A 10,938-nucleotide genomic window follows, 5' to 3' on the forward strand; every position below is an offset into this window, starting at 1 on the left:
TTAAGGGCTTTAGATGAGAGGTGTTTCTTTTGGCCTGTCAGTAGCAGAGAAGAAAGAAAATGGACTTCTCCGGAGTTTTTCCAAAATGCATGCCTGATTCAGGCGTGCCCAGTTTCCTCAGAAGTGTGAGTTCCTGATCCCAACAGATACTAAATTAGATTTCCCTAATACCATTGCCAACCCCATCGTTTCTGCATAGAGTCCTCCCTGAGCAGCACATGGAAGCAGATTTGTATAAGAATTTTCCAATTAAACATTTTTCTAATTTGAAAATATTAATTAAAAACTGATACTTCTTGAGGGAAACTCTTGGTTTTGGCATATCTCATTTTCAGTTTAAACCATCTTGACTTAGTCAGCATTTTATAATGAAAGATATTCTTTTTCAAATAAAAGCATATGATTCTATAGGAAAAAATATAGTAAGGAAAATTAATATTTAAGCATGAAATAATTCAGAAATGCTTCATTAAGATCCAAGCAGCCTCTAATCAATTTTTGTTTCTTTCAGATTACTGGTTTCAGAAATTGAGATTACCATTTCTGGTCCTATTTAAGACTGAGGGAGAAATGAGAAATTCTGAAATCTTTTCAAGACTGGAAAATAGCTTTCTACAAGTTCCCCTCAAATGAGATTGCAGAAATTCTTCTTTCTCCTACCCTGGCTCTGTTACCACGCAATTCTCTTCATGCTTGTCTCCAAGACCAAATCTGAGCCAGCCTGAGATTTGTGCTAACGGTGAGTGCCTGCCTTTTTTTTTTTTTCTTTAAATAAAACAATTTCCTAAGGCATTGAAGTGGGCCTGATAAAAAGCGGCTTTTAAAATTCATTTTAGTAAATAGTTTGAAACCAGACCATAAAGCCTCATAACTGTAGGTTTGCCCTTAATTGTACCTCACTGACAGCCCATTTTCCTTCTCCTTTGCAACCACTCTCCTTTTTCTTTAATAGCAAAACATATTGTATGCTACTTTTGAAAGATTTGTGGGTTTTCACACAAATTGAGCAAGATCTGTAGGTAAACAGTGTCACCTAGTGGATGGATGTCATCAACTTTTCCGAACTGTGGAAGAAGTTTGTCTGCGTGCTTTTTCCATTTTTTTCCCAGAATTTCAAAATATACAAAATTTTAAATTGGCAAAGGCCCTGTACTGAAAATTGGGATTGTTCCCAAAACACTGCAAAACTAAACACGCATAATGTGGTGGGCAGCAGCGGGCTGGTATATGTAAGTGATGTGCACGGGCATGTTTTTTGAGAGAGGCTCTCTGCTGCTGTCACCCAGAGCAGGCAGCTGTAGTCCAACATTTATACCCAGGTCTTACATTGACATGGATTTGGTTAAAGCAATTAGCCAGAACACTTTGAAGAATGTATAAGACACGTTAGAATTGTAGTCAAAATGATAACTATCTAATTTTCATAGCTGAGGAAATCTGAACTCTAGCACTTAATTACCTTCCAAATAAAAAGAAAAAATATTGATTGATTTTTATGGCAGGTTGTTCTGCTAAGTTTGTATTTGGCCTGTTTTCTTCATTTTTGTCAAGTATGAAATGAATATTCTGTCATTCTTCTCCAAAAGGGTGAAAGCGATTACTGTGAAAAGGCCAGGGAGCTCTGTATGCAGGCAAGCTCAAATATGCTGCAAGTTGGGACACTTTCTCACCTGAGTATACATTCTGTTTCCAAAACAAACACTGGCATAACTGTATTTACTCTGTTAGATGCAGTCTCCCTTCAAACTATTTCAGTTTTCCTTTTTGTACTAGTCTTCTTGGACCAGTTCCCACTGACTGAATCAGTGGAAGGCACCGTCCCCTAATGGTCCTCACTGTGGACATTGGCTGGTATGGGCATATCCCTTTGATTATTCTGTGCCTAAGTTTACTTCTCTGTCAATATAAGCTCTACACTCACTTTCCACTATGCTTTTATTCTGGGGGTATCAGGGCTCTTTTCTTAGCTATCCTCCCTCAGATAGTCAAATAATTACTAAATCAGATATTTTTCATTTTCCCTTCTCAAAGAGAAAGCAATACTAATTCTTTTGCTCATTAAAGTGTAAATGGAGAGGAAGCCTGTTGAGTTCAGTAATACTATGAAACGTAAAAGCAGCATGTGAGGTCAGTCTTCCAACATGAATTACTAGTGCAAACAAAAGTGAGAAAAAAAGCCTGAATGGATCAAGAATCCCACTCCTGGGAATAGGTGAAGAAAAGAAGAAATAGAAATAGCACCTGGAAAATGTTGCTCTCATCAAAAGAGACCTCCTCCCCTGTAAATATCCCCTAACTCTAGTATTAATCAAATAGAAAATCACTTATTCTATGGAATCCTCTTTTACTTTGTGAAAATGCTCATAGTAAAACCTGGCCTTTATTTTTAACAATAATCAAAAAAGAAACTCTTGTTCCACCAGGAAATCATAGTTCCTTCAGCCAAGATCATCTAGTTTGAAGTCTGAGAAGGGCTGGCATAGCTCTGTAACAGCGTGTAAGGACAGCCCAAACATCTTCACATTCCCAGCCCAGATCTCTGCCACCACCAGGCCCGTTGGATGCTCCTGCTTGGCCTCTGGCTGCGCTTGCTGCCGGATCTGTGTGTGATGATGGTATCATGCCGAGCCCAGGGTGGCCTGCCAGTTCCCCGGGGACACAGGTACTGTGTAAAGAGGGGGTTTGGTGGGCAGCCTGCCTAACACTGAGAGGGAAACTGCTGCCTACCAAATACCCTTCCCTCTGCAACAGCGACACACATGAGCGCTCCTAAGCCCCCTTTGGCATATGCGTATGTAAACAGGTCCAAATGGCAGAGAAGACAACTGTGCGGAACAACACTGCTGCCAAAAAGGAAAATTGCATCGCTCAGGTAGCTGAGAGACCTCTGGCAGCAAAGAAAGGTTGTAAGAGTATGATCGTGTTAACATCCATCCCTCTGGCTGTCTGGGTGAACGATAAAGGTTGTAAACTTGCATCTTCTGCCTGAATATTGAAAATGTGGCAGCTACTGCTGTAATAAGAGATAATATTTTATTCTTTTAAAAGATCAGCAGAAGGGAAAAGTGAAACACAAGACTTACAAGCTGTCTGCATCCCATCCTTCATGGTGGCTTCAGCCCCTAAGTACTCACATTCCTGAGCACTGGGGAAATGCGAGGAGCTAATCATTTCCTCTGACTCAAAAGTGAAACAGCAGAACAGAAAACAAACCAAAAAACATGTTTCTAAGTTTCCCTGTTTCAATCTGCTTCTCAGCATGCGTGAAGCTTTTTTCATCAGAATCGTCATTTCTCATGATGATTCAGCTTAGGGCATTGAGTTGCATGATTCTGGAGGACTTCAAAAAATTTGAAGTCCTAGAAGTAGTCTGGAAGGAACTACAAAAGACGCTGTGTTTTTTGGGCTTTCTTTGCTGACCATTCAGATTTTCCAGCAGTGCTATGAGATAAACTTTTTATCTCTACATCACCATTTCACATCCAGCTCCAGAGCAGCTCACACCTTCAGTGGGACAATACCTGGGAAAGAGCTGAAGGAATGCTTTCACTTCAGATTTACTCCCTGCCCTCTCACTCTCCCCCTTCTGAAAAGGTAGCTCAGAGTTTCTGTACCAACTCACCAGGGAAATTAAGGTCTCCATCAGGATTGGTCATTTTACTGTGTCCAGCCATCCCACTCTCTTTTCCAAGATGCTCCAGTCCACGTTGATTCGCAGCCCAGCTGCCAGAATTGATTCTATTTTCTCACCCTTCTCCAGGAGATGTTTCAGCCTCCACAACACAACTCCCAGCTGGGTTTCACCGTGTTTGTGTCTCACCCTGGCAAAAGCTTCACACTTGCCATGCTCCTTTCACGGGGGCTGCAGAGATGACCATGGGTGTCTGCTTGTATCATTTGTGCTCTTTCATTATTACAATGTAGGAGAGGGGAAGGGCCAGAAGGTCATTCAATGGCACCTCCGGAACGTAGATCTCAGGATGCTCCCAGATGAAACAGCTGTGTGAAAACCCACCACTGCTGCTGACTTTACTGGTTTAAGGCTGTCTGGGTGTAGACACTAATCTGCCCTCCTGTTTCCAGAGGCAAGCTACCAGTGTAGCACATTAATAAGGCAATCAGGAGGAGGTGACAACTCTTCTGTACGTGTGGGACTTCAGTCTCCAATGGTTTCATTCCAGCACCTTTCCCCACTGCAAACATGGTGAAGATTCTTGTTCATGTTCTAAAGTCAGCATTAAATGGGATGTTTTAAGCTGAGAATATTTTCCCAGTTCTTGGAAAGGGTTAGAAACAGCCCTGAGCTGGGCAAAGTGTGTGTTTGCCATCAAACTAGGCAGCTGTGTTCATCTCGTCTTGGATTTCTTTATATGAGACGGGCTGATTTATAAAAGGAAATGCTGGGGCCACACAGGTTGTCAAGCCACTAGTCTAACCAGGTGTAATGACTGAGGTTTTGCAAGCAAGCTGCAGTTAAGGGAAAAAATAACAGATCATGGGTCAAACCCATCCCTGATGCACCTCTACTGTCTTCAGTGAGTTACCCCTGGGTGAATCTGGCCCCACGTTCCTCGTGAAATAAAGCAAGATCCCTTCTGCAGCATAATCAATTGGAAAAGGGAAAAGGAGGGGGAAAAAAAAAAAAGCTTCCTTCTAATCCACATTAAAAATAATCACTTTTTGTTGTACAATGGGGCAGAGAAATCCAGTCCTACTAGACACCAGAGTACAATTTCCTCAGCATGTCACAGGGGAAAAAAATAAAATAAAATGGCATAACTGAGGGGTCTCTCTCATCTCTGCTCAGCTCTAAACAATACAAGGAAGAGGGGAAAGCATAAATACATGTATCTATATAGGCATATATTTGTGCTTCTTGGATTGATTATATCACCAGTGTGGGATCTGGAGGTCCATAGGAGAAATTTTGCACAAATAGAGTGATTTAGAAATGAGGATTATATTCCTTCTGTTGATTAGACCTGTTGTTTAAAAATAGTAAAATAAATCTGTTATAAACGCCCGCTAGAGTTTTCACTGCTGTGTGGTGTTTTCTGTTTCAGCTTTTTCTTCCCTTTTGGCAGGTCTGTTGTGTACGTGAGCTCTACGGGAATGCAGAAAAGCCACCTGAGGGAGAAAATTGCTAATCACTAAAAATTACTAATCATTCTTTCACACTAAACAAATCCCACTGAGAGGTTTTTAGTTACACAAAGGTGGATTTTTTTTTTCTTTCCCCTTTTCCCTTTTTCCTCCAGCTAATGATACAGAGGTGCAAAACAGAGGATATCACATCCTACTATGCATTAGCTGCGGCATTTTCACATGATAAGATCTAGGTCTGAGTCCAAAATAAAAGCACAATAGCCTGAAAATCTTCTAATGCATGGCGCTAGCACTTTGCAACCAAAACGACAGGAAAGGGAATTCAGACAGTCACAGAATCACCTTTCCAAGGTTATTTGTATTCTAGTAGTGGTGAGGTCCCCTTGCTGAGACCATGACCCCTGTGCAGTTGCCCCCCTAGAAGAGTTTACAACCTAAACAGATGAGGCAGAAGGTTGGATGAAAAAGACATAATTTGATCTGCAATTCTTACAGGTCACTCGGGGAGTAAGTGCTTGTCTCAAGGTTACATTTAGACATCTGTAGTAGAACTAGGTGCTAAACCTGCTTCTTCTGAGTCCCTGTGTCCTAACCAGAGGAGTCTTCTCCTTCCCAGCTCCCCTCTCCCAGGCCCACTCCCTTTGTCTTAAAAAGACTTTTGCTGGAGCATCATTCCCAGAAATATGAAGCCATTCTTGAGTTAATCCCAGCATGGTTCAGGTTGACAGGGACGTGAGGATGGAGGTCATCTTGTCCAAGCAAGACCACGTAGAGCCGGTTGCCCACAACCATGTCCAGATAATCTTCCCATTATACTTCAACAAATCCATTCCTTCTAAAAGTGCTCATTTGCCTTTGCTAATTATGCTCAGAACATTTTACCAGCTGAAGTTTCTCTGCGGTTGGCATGAGAAAGTGGGCAGCAGCAGGTGTATGCCATGTGAAAAGTTCGGGTACCTTCTCTACCGGGGCATCCTGCTCCCACAGTCCTCATGTGAGGTGTCTGGCCAAGTGAACTACATAGAAATTGTTGACAGCTGACAGCAGTGTTTTCTGGGGAGTTTCCAGAGGTGTATGCATTCCTAGATACCCGTCTGAAACTGTGGGGCAGAGAATTCACCATAAAAGAAAAAAATGAGTGGCATCCCTGTCTATATTTAGTTATGGAATTAATATATATTAATTTATATATATATATGTACCTTTGCTTGCTTACCTCCACTTCAGACCTCGCAGCACAATTAAGCACCTTCTGCTGCTGAGAAAATGGCATGTTTTGTTTTCATTCCTTCAGCCTCTTTGGAAAATGCCGCAAGCTTTGGATTTTCCATCAGGCGTGGGGTGGCCAGGATTTCCCCGGGCTCAGCCGCTACGCCACAGCCCCGCAGGTGTGATCCCCCGGCAATGCAGCATTCCTGTTTCTCACTTGAGCAGAAAGAAAACTCAGGCAACAAAATCACCTTGTTTTCAGTCCATCATCAACAAGTTCATTCTGCCATGCTCCACCACTTCAGAGGGCCTGTTTAATTAATTTTGACACATTTCTTGCAGTTTGATTCTTTGGATCAAATTTAGGGCTTCTGTAAGTCAGCTGATCCCAGGTTCATACTACTTGAAAGAGATTTTTTTTTCCACCCCTGTTCCCTTTGTGTTTTTTTGTTGATGTTTCATTTTTTCCCATATCTTTGAACATAGTAGACATAATCTAAACTAAACAGAGGTGCAATATGTTTTCTGTCATTGCTGTAAACTGGTCTGAAGCTCACCTTTTTGTGTCAGCTCTGACTATTCAGGTTGCAAATCATGAGACCCTCTCTAGAGTATTTTTTACTGCACTCATAAAGAAATAATGCAAAACTAAGAACTGTTCCTAAAGAAAGGATATCACGAAGCACTAGTGATGTCTGGTTACAGGTCTGCTCCTAATCTCTTCCCTGGTCAGAACAAAGTAGGACAGTGCTCTTAAAATACATCTATTTTATAACCAGATCCAGACTAGCTGCTGCTTTGCTGCAGTGATGAGCAGTTTTATTTAAATGCTGTGGCTGACTTTAGGATTAATACTGCATGGGAAGCACCTGTGAGGAGCCAGCACTGCTCAGCTCCATGGCCATCCTGGGAGTGCAGCCCCCGTGGGGACCATGGGAGTGGGCACTGCCACTTGCTGTTCCTGCAGATTTATTTGGTTTATGGCTTCTCAATCACTAAATATATTGTTTGAAATATTTTTCTTTAGAGAAAGCATGCTGGTATTTTCTGAAGCAGAACATGGCATTACTTAAATTTCATGTTTTTACATAATATTTTTGAGCTCACATAATTCACTGAATTCCACCTAAAATAATAGTTTCAGTACCTCAAAAACACCATTTGTTGGTCAGTTTTAGCCTTCCTCAGAAAGACTTATTTTTGCTTTGCTCCTTTCCCCAGGGGTCAAGGCGGGTTCCAGTGGAGCCTCCATGGAGCATCCTTGGCATGAGAGGCCAGTGATGGCAACAAGCTTTCTCCACCACAAAGCAGAAGAGAGGTGATCCTCCTCCCTGTGCTGAAGGATGAAACACCTTGGGTGTTTCAGCCCAAAAAGGGAGATCTCCATTGGTGTCTTCTACCATGTGTTGACCTCTGCATCCCTCAGTGCTACTGAGATCTTCTGTGCACCCCACAGGCCTGGGGGAGATTGGTGGTGTGGCCGGAGAGATAAATCCCCTTCAGAGGAGCAGCATCTTTTGTTACAACATGAGTGATAAAATGAACTGTTCAGCTGTTAAAGTACTTTTATACCATGATAACTGCAGCCACCCAAGGGTTTGTAAGCCAGAGCTACACAACATAACAAGAAAACCCAGCTATATTTAAGCTGGCATTGGACCACCACATGCACTAATCTCACACAGTTGCAAGGGTGAAAAGTCAACAGCTATTTGCGAGGAATCTTTATAAACGCTGCTGACATCCTTGCACTAAGAGTACATTGGGTCAATATACAAATTTAGGTATCTCTAAATAAAACATACGTTCATGTGGCTTTTGGGTCAAACTTAAAGGGCATTTACCTCTGATAGGCACCAGCTGTTATTTTCCTGCAGACTTCTGGGACTCCAGAAGCACAGACAGCCAGAAAGTCTGAATTTAAGATGAGGAGGATTAAAGAAGATCCACAACAGTAAATTAAGTGCTGCAAAGATGCCATTTTGTGGTGAAGTCATGCCACTACCATTACCAACTAGCCATAGCATAGGTACTGGCATCAGAAGGAGACCACAACATTGCCATCAGGTGGGTTAGTAGTAATTATAAGGTACTTCTTCAGTCTAAGGAAAATACACTGCAGATTACTCACTGGCACCCAAAATGGCATAATTAATTGGAGCAATTTATTAAGACAAATAAAGGGTCATAGCTAAGCAGGGTACTTACAGTTAATTTATAGTTAACTAGGGCACTCATTTACCCTGCTCACATCCACCTAGAAGCTTTGTGAGAGGATTTCATCATGCCTTTGAGAAGTGCAGATGCTGGGTCTTCTCTCATGCTATGTGACCTTGCCACCATTAATGTGTTTGCTGTAGGAAAAAGACTGTTTTCTCTTGCCCAGGTATGGTTTAAATGGTCTTTCTCAACTCAGTATTTCTTCAGCTAACTGTCTAACAACTAAAGCACAGTAAAAATATACCTTATTTTCTCATGTCTTGTATTTGCTGAATCTTTCCTATGTCCATAATCAGGGCTGATCGTCAACTAGTTTGTAAGAGATTTATCATGAGATCGTGATCATACATTGTTTTCATAAAACTCATACCGAAGTCCACATGGGCTCTTTTATCATTGATAAAACGATTAGCAAACAGTCCCAGCTCAGTTCAAAAGAGTTATTATAAACCAAGACAAAATATTTTCTCAGGGAATTGTGCTGATTGAAGTTTATATGCAGCTTCTGTCTCCTCATTGCACCACGATACCTGTAAATTGGGTGGAGAGCACTTTGAGCTGAGTCTTTTAATTTCTCTGTTAGAAATGACATGGGGGCTGCTACTGGTCTCTTTTCACGGAGGTTGACCTACAGCCCCCGCTTCCAAGCCCTTATCATGTAAACCCAATGCAACTGTCTTAATTGTTACACTTAATTGTTATACTTTGGTTTTGTGAAAGGGGGGTTGGGGGAATCCTGAAACTTTGTACATATCCAATTTGTATTTCTGCTCAATTTTGTTTATTGCCTGCTCTTTGTAAGCTCCTTTTATCGACAGTTTTTTTCTTATTATATGTTCATGCTAACTGGGATTGCAATGCACTGAAATCTCCTAATGTTCTGGTTTTTTATACCACTGGTCACTCTGCCCTAACCCTAGATGTATGCACTGAATAGCCACATTGTTCGTTTATAATGTCCTTGGCTTTTCTATAGCCTTGTCCCTGTGATATTACTTGTGGACACAGTGGGCTGGATTGAAGACAGTGAAGTTAAAAGTGGTGATGTATGCAGCTATGTAACTGTGAGAAGAAATGTATTGATTCCACATACTTCCTTTTCTAACCTGCTGTAAGGTGTTTCATCATGCAGGACATCATGGAGATCTTATATTTATTACTTAACATACATTGAAAGGTTTGACTTCTCTTTCTTGCTGGCTTTCTGAATGGAAAAAGCTGTTGTTAACATGTCTTGTGTGTCAGAGATCAGGCTGTTCATGACAGCTTATGAAGCTTTGAACATATATAGTAATAGAGAGGAATGGCAAACTGTTATATTAATGTAGCTGAAGCACAAAAAGTGAAACTATTGACCTTGCTAGCTCTGCATTTGGGGCAAATGTTACTGCAGTGAATAGAGTAACTTTAACTAGCCTCAAACAGAAGTTGTTTTTAATTTTTTTTCATATGTTTTGCTCTGGTCTAGATAAATGTGAATGCCTAAGAAGGGCTGGGCAAAAGACTAAAAATAGATGCAATTTTACAAATGTCAGGATTTTCTTTTTTTTTTATTTATTTGTGTGTGTGTGTGTGTGTGTGTGAGTGAAAACTTGCCTTTTGGACAAAGAGGCCAATAATGAAATAGAAGCAAAAATTATTTCCATGGGTTGGTAAATCAGTTTAAAGCTTCTATTACTCTAATTTCCTTTTCTGGAATATTAACCTTTCAAAGCAGGCAAACAAAAAGCCTTTACCATCTCTCTTGCAAGGCATGGCACCAGTTCATTGAATGGAACCGGTAGGTATGGAATAGGTGCACATCCAGCACACCTTTAATACAAGGCAGCTCTTGACCTCTTTGAGACAAAAGGCCCTGCAAGTTGCAGTGCCTGGTTCCTGGAATATGCAAAAGACACTGCAAAAACATATGGCAAGAGATATTAATGTGTTCTCAGGTACAGATGAGCTACAGGAAGAAGCAGATTGCCCAGCTGCTTTCCATTCTTTTCCCCTAAATCCAATATAAAAATCATCCTGGCAGGACAATGTATGGGAAGACAAGGCTTGTTGAGGGATGCTGTCCAGGCTCAGGCATGCTATCTGCCTGTCCAAGGCCCTGTTCCATGGAGGTGATTCCTGCCCCACAGCTCACTTGCACAGCCGTTCCTCTGCATGCAGCAATGCATTTGCTTGTGCAGCTGCTGCCCCAGCAGTGGGTAAATGCACCAGGGGCGGAGGTGCCCAGGCACTGTGCTCCAGCGTGGGTTTGTGTGGCTTGCATCACTCAGTGCCACCAAGAAAAACTGCCCTCTGCCCTTCCCACAAAGGAAAGCCCTCACATGGGAGCACAGCACTGTCCCCCAATCCCACACCGAGCCTCTTGAAGCAGCCTCCTTTCACCCTGCCGGTGCGCGGCTTCCT

General features: G+C 41.8%; 1 long non-coding RNA gene across 10 annotated transcripts in view; it reads left to right on the forward strand.

Annotated features, from left to right (window-relative positions):
- The window catches only part of LOC106018689 (uncharacterized), a 326,876-nt gene extending 316,796 nt beyond the window's left edge, over positions 1–10,080 (forward strand). For 9 of the 10 annotated variants that reach the window (XR_011811402.1, XR_011811394.1, XR_011811395.1 and 6 more), the window contains 2 exons: positions 512–739; positions 7,537–10,080. This is a non-coding gene — a long non-coding RNA (uncharacterized lncRNA). Of the gene's footprint in view, positions 1–511; positions 740–2,423; positions 2,663–7,536 lie in introns of all 10 variants that reach the window. The other variant, XR_011811400.1, reaches the window with a different exon arrangement.
- The last annotated feature ends 858 nt before the right edge of the window (positions 10,081–10,938 follow it).

This window comes from Anas platyrhynchos, chromosome 9, assembly GCF_047663525.1.
Source record: "Anas platyrhynchos isolate ZD024472 breed Pekin duck chromosome 9, IASCAAS_PekinDuck_T2T, whole genome shotgun sequence".
Classification (NCBI taxonomy): domain Eukaryota; kingdom Metazoa; phylum Chordata; class Aves; order Anseriformes; family Anatidae; genus Anas; species Anas platyrhynchos.